Source organism: Rhinopithecus bieti, unplaced genomic scaffold, assembly GCF_001698545.2.
Source record: "Rhinopithecus bieti isolate Rb0 unplaced genomic scaffold, ASM169854v2 scaffold_23748, whole genome shotgun sequence".
NCBI lineage: Eukaryota > Metazoa > Chordata > Mammalia > Primates > Cercopithecidae > Rhinopithecus > Rhinopithecus bieti.
The window spans coordinates 1,609,615-1,618,938 of NW_016811596.1; positions in this window are offsets into that span (position 1 = coordinate 1,609,615).

The following is a 9,324-nucleotide window of genomic DNA, read 5'->3' on the forward strand; positions in this document are numbered from 1 at the left end:
TCTTAGACTAAGATTGTACTCTTTAAACAATGTACTACTTATGCAGGGACATATCAATTTAACAGAGTAGAAAATCTTAAAATGAAATAGAGAAGTAATCATTTCATTTATGGTTCAGTTAGTATTGCAGGTAAGTGGGGGACATACAGACTTTTGAATAAATGGCATTGAGACAATTGGTTATCCATATTGAAAAAAAGAAATTTGATCCCCATATGATCAGATAGCTGAAAGTCAACACCAGGTGAATTAAACGTTAACTTTTGAAGGCAAAACTATATAAATTTTAGAAGACAATAAAGGAGAATATATTTCTGTCCTCAGGGTAGAGAAAGATTTCTTAAGCAAGATGTAAAAAGTGCTAAATAAAAGGGAAAATGACATTTTCAACCATAAGAAAACAGAACTTCTGGGTCATCAGTGTATGCCAGTAAAAAGACTTGGAGAAAACATTTGTGGCATGGTAACAATCAAATGAATAGAATCCAGAACATTTAAATAATTCTAATTCATTATAAATTCATTAGAATCATTAAGAGAAAGGCAATCAAATAAAAAATGTACAAAAGACCTGAATAGACACTTCCCTAAACAACAGCAACAACAAAAAAACAGAAAGCCAACACACTTCATAAGTAACTAGAAAAATATAAGTCGAAAGCACACTCTCTAGACTGAGAAAATTAGCTTAACAATAAAATTTTGACTCTAATGTGGTTAATGAAAATTTCTATATACTACTACTAGAAATATAAATTTTAAAATTGAGGAAAATAAAAAAACTGAATAGACAAGCAAAAATATAAAGAGACAATTTTAAAAAAATATATTAAAATAGCCTTTAAGTATATGGAAAGATAGTCAATCATACTCATAAGAGAAAGCAATTAAAATCATACAGAGACACCATTTTCATTTGTCAGAGGAACAAAATTAAAAGTATAACAACATGTTCCATTAGACATGCTGTGGGGAAAACAGACACTCTTAAAATTTTCTGGTGGAGATAGCAATTGCCATATTCCTCTTCATAATGGATATGGATATCAAAACTTGCTATCTCTGATTCAGCAATGCCACTTCTGGAAATTTAGCCAAAAATAGATACACCTCTACATATATATATAAACACATATACACAAACTACTTATTGAATATTGTTTATAATTTGAAAATATTTATAAACAATGTGAATGCTATACATAGGGTAGTAGCTGAATAAATAATTACAGCATTTCCATGGAATACTCTATATAACTGTATCAAAGAATGAGTGATAGTTGTATTATTTTCTTATTATATTATGATAAGCAAATTTAAAAACCAACAAAAAAGTAATACAAGAAAAAAATGAAATAAGATAATATGCAAAAGGAACAGCAAGTTAAAAACTACTGATATGGTATACTTCCACGGGCAGATGGAACTGAGCAGTATTGGCATGAAAAAAATGAGAAAGTTGACAGGCCCCTCTCTGAATATGCTTAATGAAATAGTTCTAATTTTGGAACCATGTGAAAATATCTCATTAAAATCATCAAAAGGATGGGGAAATTCCCTAGAATAAAATATAAATAGAACTAAATGAACCAAACTTGATTTCAGTTGAACAACATAACTACAGTGAACAGGTGGGAGTGGACTAACACATTATTTTTGCAATGGCATTTGGATTAAATACCCTCGAGCTAAAGACAAAAAGAACTGTAAACAAATGAACTCTGATTGTAGTTTTCTTTTTCCCCACAAAGGTAAGAGTAAGCAATTTTGAAATTACTTTCTGTGTAATCTAGGATTTAGTAAAATAAGTAAATATATTGGGTATAATGAGAAACAGATTGCCCATTGTCCAAAAGAAATTTACAGATTTGGAAAGCAGGAAGACTAGTATGAGCCCTGTGGAAATGGATTGGAATTGGAGTTATCAGAATGAACTCATTATTACACTTAATATGTATATATATGTATGTATGTGTATGTATTAATATACATGTGTATATACATACACACAATATGCAAGTCTATTCAATATACGCATGTATAAATACTCAGCCATATACATATATATGCATATATACCCACCAACACACATCTGTATTTATTTCTCTATCAATTGACATATATTCTATCATTTATTGATCAATTGAACTATTACACATGTAGATTGATGTTGACATAGATATAGATATGTGTGGGTGAATACACATATAGAGAGGTGTATAGGTGGATATGTGTTTGTGTATGTATGTGCATATGTATATACATACATATATTTCCTAGCTCTGTTCACTGAGACATACACAGCAGCAATCAGTACCAATGAGCATACTCCACGCTCGGATCTTGGTTTCTAAGTATCCTCTTCCACTTAAGGAAGAGGTTCTCCTTGGGAAAATGGCTGATTCCAAAGCTGAGCAATTACAAAATGAATGTGAAATATCTTGTGTTGTAGAATAAGAAAGTGCTCAAAAATGGTGGAGACATATCAGAAAAGTGTATATGTGACATAGTTGAAACACATTACGTTTTCAGCATTTTAAAATGGTTTCGCTACAAAATTTCAGATTTTGAAGTATCATAAATCCAGACTATTCCCATTGTAGCTCCTTCCACCTCTTAACAGTGGGGTATTGCCATGGATCTGAGGTCGTCAGAAGAACTGATACAATTAACCCAGTAGAGATAGTTTCATTATCCAAATTTTGAAAACCAGAATTATGATTTTGGCATTGTTGGAGATAAACTAGGAAACCATCCTTCCAAGTTGATATACAAAATTACTCATGCCTCAGAATCACCTGGGGAGTTCGTGGGTTGGTTGGTTTTAATACAGATCCCATCCTTGAAATTCCTAGCATTCTTCACTAATGGCAATAACTCTCATTGCCCACCTTCCTTCTACACACATGCACATACACATTTCATAGGAAATGAGATTTAAGGAACTTACTATAGCTGTCTAAGTTTACATCATGAATCCATGTCAGAGCCATAATCATCAAGAAAATCTGTAGAAAGTGAGAAAGAATTGCTTCCCTTGCTTGAAGCTATTACCATGAGACTTACTAGGTCGCCGCAGCTAACAATACTTCTTTTGTTTTCTCACTCATATCCCAATAGAGAAAGCTACCAAGAGTGAAGAAGGAGATGAGAATGAGCTGATAGAGAAAGGAATTTGGAGATGACTGTGTCTTGGGCACATAACTTTTATCTCACACATAAATTGTAATATGGGAAACCCTGAGAAACAGGCCACTCTCCCCTTCATAGTTGCGTGTCCCTGAACAGTTATTTGACTTCCCTTACACCCACTTCCATGGTCTGAAAAGATGTTTAACAACACCCATCTCACCCCTCAAAGTCAAAAGTGACTAACATTTAGTAGGTGCTTAGAAAAAAAGTGAATTTTCTCTTTACTTTCTGCTACCCTACTCCAATAACTTTATGGAAATATGAGCTTTGAAAAGTGGCGTTTCGAAGAGTGTCTAAAACTAAAGTATCAAGAAGGAAGCATAAAATTTAAAATACTGAACATCTCCAGATTTCACAAGTTTGTTTTGTCTCCATGTCTCCCTAAACCAGACTCTTTTCGGCATTTGAAAGCCAACAAATACATGAACATGTCCGAAGTATGACTCTTATAAATTGTAATATATACTATGTTCCTTGAGTATGGACAAAAAAGGGGGTTATTACATTACATAAGCACCACTATTTGTATTTCCCTGAAACCTAAGAAATTCTGATTTTTCTGAGACCTCCTTAATTTATATAGGTCATTACTACATGGCTGGGAGCACCAGAAAAAAAAAAAGAAAAAACCTACAAAAAAAAATTTACAGTCAGAGATTCAAAGTGTTTATTACAGAAACTTCTCAGTAAAGAATCATTTACAAAAAGACAGCGCTACCTTAGTCCTCTTGACGATAATAAGATTATTTCCCTCAGCCAAGCTAATAAGTTAATACCATCAATATTTCCCCCTGTTCACATTAGATTAAAGTATCCTTATCTTCCAATTAACCTGCAATTATGTGCCTTAATATCTGACATTCTCCTGGATTTTGGCTAATCCATACAATGCCAATATTTAAAGATAAGGTCCCCAGGTCAATCAGCTAGAAACCATTCCCAGAAGTTGATGCTAATCAAATTTGTTCATGCAGTTCAGCGAGTACATTGCTATGATAAGTTTTAGAACAGATGTCTGACATTGAAGAAAGCTCTTTATGGTAGAATTTAAATCCCTTTTGTTCAGTAATGACAAAGGTTTTAAAATATACTTTTGGGGTGACAATTAAGGCACATCAAAAACAATCAAAACAGCAGCCTCCTTATAGCCTTCTTAAGTATGACATTTCTTAGCCTCTCAATGTAGCCCCTGATGAAAGCACAGCATGAGGAATGGATAAAATTATGATCTTGCCTGAGAAATTAGCCTTAAGCACTGGTTAATAAAGGCAAATAGAATTTTACAAGCCAGCGTATCAACTTGGCAAGGTTATTTTATTGCTTTTTGCACCAAAGTAAAGTAGATTGATATAATTACCTCCCTTATATTCTTATTCATTTTAAAAAATCTCGGTTGATGATAGGAGATCTAAAAATTAGAACAGATTGAATCTCGCTATTCTTTTAGCTTGAAGCTGCTTGATCTTTGATTAAACAGGTTTGTTTCCTGAAAGATTTCCAAATACCTTGTACTCCCCACTCTCAGGATTTTCCATACACACAAAATTGATTTCTCCAGAATGTTTCTATTTTTAAATGAATGCTACACAATACGCAGGCACACACATATGTGAATACACACACACGTGGACCTGCAGGTGCACGCCCACATGGACTTCTTTCCTCAATGTCCAAAAGTCATCATTCCTATTGAACCAGCCATTTGAATGTTTAACCATTGAAAAATTAAGGACAAAACAGTTGCATTTAAGTGTTTATCTTACCTAATTAAAAACTGGAAAACTAAGAAACACAAAATAATTGTCTGGAAGAGCATCTTCCCACAAAGCTTGTGTTTGCTCTAAAATATTTTTGAAATGAGGCTTTTGATTAAATTATTAATTTTTTTATTTAAAGAATTTTCCCATTCCATTCTTATTTCACAATAACCAATACTGCTAAACATATAAACCACTATGATGACGCTCAAGTAGGCATATTCCTTTGGCCTCTGTAGCCTAAACCTTTTGAATATATTTAGAGAATGATCTCATATTTAAATATTGTGTTTGTTAAGCAGAAAGTTTTCTGATACAGTTATTTTTCATCATCATTTTTAATGTGATATAATTATGTAAATCTTGACTGCATAGTAGATCACCGTAAAATTATTAACAGGCTATAATCAAAGCTCCTTACAACATCCACTAATACAAATTATGGTATTGTCCCTTGCAGTCTATCCCTTCAGACCATATGTGAACTAAAGTTTCCCTGTATGATTCATCTGCTTTCCACTAGGTCTGAAATGCTATAATAAAGGAATATTTCAGTAGCAATTGTCATTGTGACTCCCCATGGTGAAAATCAAATCCAACTTTCCACTAAACAAGTTCACTAAACAAGAACTCTTTACCCCTTCGCTCTCTCCTTTACAGATCCTGAACCAAAACTACTTAACTGTGAAGTTGTCAGAATGTATGTTAAAGTGCTGTTCCAATAGGACATCTGTGAAAAGTTACGATAGGCTGTATCAATTAAAAACTCATGACCACAGGTCACAATATTTTACTTACAGGGAGAGTTAAAGCTGATCTTTCCTGTTAAGTCTATTAATGTTAAAAGGCTTTCCTTTTAATGATGCAAGTGCCTATCTCTACACCAAGCAAATTTACTGCTAGCTTATGTGTTAAGAAAATCTCAGAATAAGGGTGAAACTTACATCATTAGTAAAAACAAATCTTGTAAAACACAATCTTGTAAATGAGCTGTAGCTTTAAAAACATACCATTGCCTATTCCAAAAAAGGACTTTCCCGAGATCAGAGGCCTATTAAAAACCAGAAATGTTAGACATCTGTTGCTGTGTTGCATGAAGGCAAAGACAGAGATATATTAGTACCATATGTGAAGGAATATGATTCCAAAATCCAGCTTCGCTGGTATTTCCCAAAATAAGTTGCCAGGTTTTTAGAATAAATAAAATCAAAGATAAGCTTTTCTTAAAAAAAGAAAGCTCATCTTAAAAATTAAGCAATCCTTTATCAAAAAACATATATATCTTGATATATATATATAACATGTTAGAGCAATTGTTTTCAAGTGGCTCCTTGAACGAGATCACAATGATAGGTATAGTACATCCTATATTCAAAGAGAAACATGACAGAAAATTCTTTCAGGAAAAAGTAACTCCTAGATCAAATGTTTGAGGGTGAGGGGAGTTGAGAACCAAAGCTGAAATTGTATCTCATTTTGTTTGTTGTTATACTAGCAGAGTCTGATATTTTTAAAGTTCAAGGGTGATCAACATTTGTCCCGTTATGAGTCAATAGATGGGGTACCATTAACAAGCTATAGGGTTGACAGTGACTGAGACTCTGGTGGTGCGGTAGGGGGTGGGTGAAGACCAAAGGAAAGCCCAAAGTTCTGAGGACTAGGGTCCGTTCTTTTGACAGAATAACTACATTATCAATTCTTTCAGGGCAGAGCAGGAAAAATATCAACCTTCCCAATTCACAAATGAAGGTGGATTGGTGGGGGTGGGAGTCACATTTAGAAGTAAGAATTGGATTTTAAGGAAAAAAACAACAACAGTTGAATTAGTTTGGCAGTGCTCAAAATGAGGAAGTAGCTAAGGCACTATCTAATTTAGGAGAGCTCACTAACCTTGTAAAGCATTGATTAATCTAACTAATCTTGTGTAATCACATTGTTTCTGAAATAATAACTAAGCCTATCTTTAAGAGAAGAGAGGGTGGCTTCCTTAATCAGTTTATAGCTATAATTTCCAAGCAGGAGAATAGTCTTAAGGGGCAAACATCTCAGCAACTAGATACAGTAACTAGATCTAGAGTCAGTAGAAACAAGAAGTCTATACTCATGAAATTAAAGCCAATATATTACCGAAGGACCCTCTTCTGAAGATGAGAAACAAAAGGAAGAACCTCTGTGTTCCTGGGTGGTGTACATAGTCTCTCAGAAGAGAAAGTGAAGGTCTCTTGAGGAAGTTTATGTCCTCAGGACTTTATAACTATCCCAAGTATTCCTCAGAATTTGGAAAATGTTTGTACTGTCATTGGAAAACTTGTAAGAGAAACTACTTGTGAAGAATTTACAAAAGAGTTACAGTGTTTAATGCTGATTCCCCATGTTTACGAGATTGCCATCTTCTAATGCCTAAGTTTCCATTCATTCACATAGGAAAAGAAAAATAAACTTTAATTAGAAGAGTTCAGTGTGGCCGTATGTATCTGGAAGGTAACAACGATAAGAGAGAAGAGATGGACCTACTCTCTTTGATTAATTTTATGTAGGTTTTCTTGGCATGTTGCATGGTGTACGAGTCACCTTTCTCGGTTACACTGAGGTAACAAAATCTTCAAATCTCAGAGGCTTACAACAACAGCAACAGTTTAACAATTGCTCAAGTTGAATATTGGCTGGAAAGACAGCTGACTATTTCAGCTGAACTGTTCTGCTTAGAGGTTGATTTTCTTTCCCAGTCCTGCTGAAGGAGCACCTTCTCTCTGCAAAATGCCTTCTTTTGCTGGAGGACTACCAGAACCATGCACTGGCTGCTGACATGTCATTGTCCAGGTAATTAATATGGCCAATCCTGACATCTGGTGAGAAATACGCTACCCAACTCCCTGTCCCCCGCAATAGGCACTGTGGATCGCTTGGAAATGGACAAGATGGATACTATTTTCACAGGAAGTATAGAGAAGGTTTGGGGACTATAATACAATCTACCACAAATGGAAACTTTGGATGGGATACAGAAAGGATAATCTTGACTTTCTTATCAATTAGTCAAAGAAATTTCTGACAGATGACTCCTACATACACTAAAGATAAATAGAATTGTTTATTGGACATAATCTATTAAATATTTTAATTGGGGTATATGGATTGGGTAAAAAAACAAAAAGATATCATGAACAACTTTTGTTTTTCATGTTTTAAAAGAAAGAAAACACGTAAGGAATCAACAAATAAATTGTTCCTGCTTTTGAAAATATGTCATTCAAATGGTGGCTCTGAAACTGGAGATGCACAGAAGAAACATCAGATAAGTTTCAGTTACCAAGCCAGGCTACTGACTTAACCTAGTCATACTGCCTAGTGATACAAACTCTACCTAGTAGGTTAGGATAATATTAAGATATTAAAATATATAATAAAAATCTAACTACTTAGAATCTGAGTTGCTACATCAAATAAACCATTACATTTTACTCCAAATTTCAGGTGAAAAATAAACAAAAAAATAGTAAAACAAATATGTTGAAATGGCTGGCATTCACCTAAATCTCTTCTACCTACACTGAACTAGATGGTGACCTAGAGGTGCTAAAAAAAATTCCCCAAAGATGAAAAAAAATCACATGTTCAATCTATATTATTTTTGCAAAGGAAATTAAGTATGGTTCTGTTTTAGAAAATTTGAAACCAAATTTTCAATTAAGAATTGTTTTAATAGTGAATCAGAAAATTCAGTAAACTACTTCATTCCCTGATTTCTAGTCAACTTGTTTGTCTGTTTATAAAATATATCGTGAAGAAGTTAGTTTATATTCAAACAAGTATGAAAGGGATTTTATTTATTTATATCAGTCATTTGGCCATTCCTTATTTACAAAGCTCTTTAAGAGTTTCCTAACCTGTTAGCCTCAGTTTTCTCTTGTAAATAAAGGATTATAATGTACTTATGAACATTAAATAAAATAGTTATACAAAGATTTAGAATAGTATCTAGCACCAAGCAAATGCTTAATAAAGGTGGTTATTGTTTCATAATTTATTTCTCCTTTCACCAAATATTACAAATGGGTCCTGCAGTCAGCCAGGTCAGTGGTTGGGACAGGAGTGTGCATAGTGGAATAAACAGAGAACTTGAGTCAAGTATAAGAGAACTTTTGATTCTCTTTGAAATTATCTTTTCTAAAGCCTCCTTCTTAATGGTATACCATGTCTTAATTTGGGCAACTGATCTTTTCTCAATCTTAGCTAAAATGTAAAATAAAAGAAAATTATTAGAAAACACGCTAAATAGTTCTAAGTAAAACTAAATCTATTGTATAAATACCACTTTAAAATAATCCCTTAGCCCCCTTCTGAGTAGATAACTGTTTCTAAACTACACTACTTC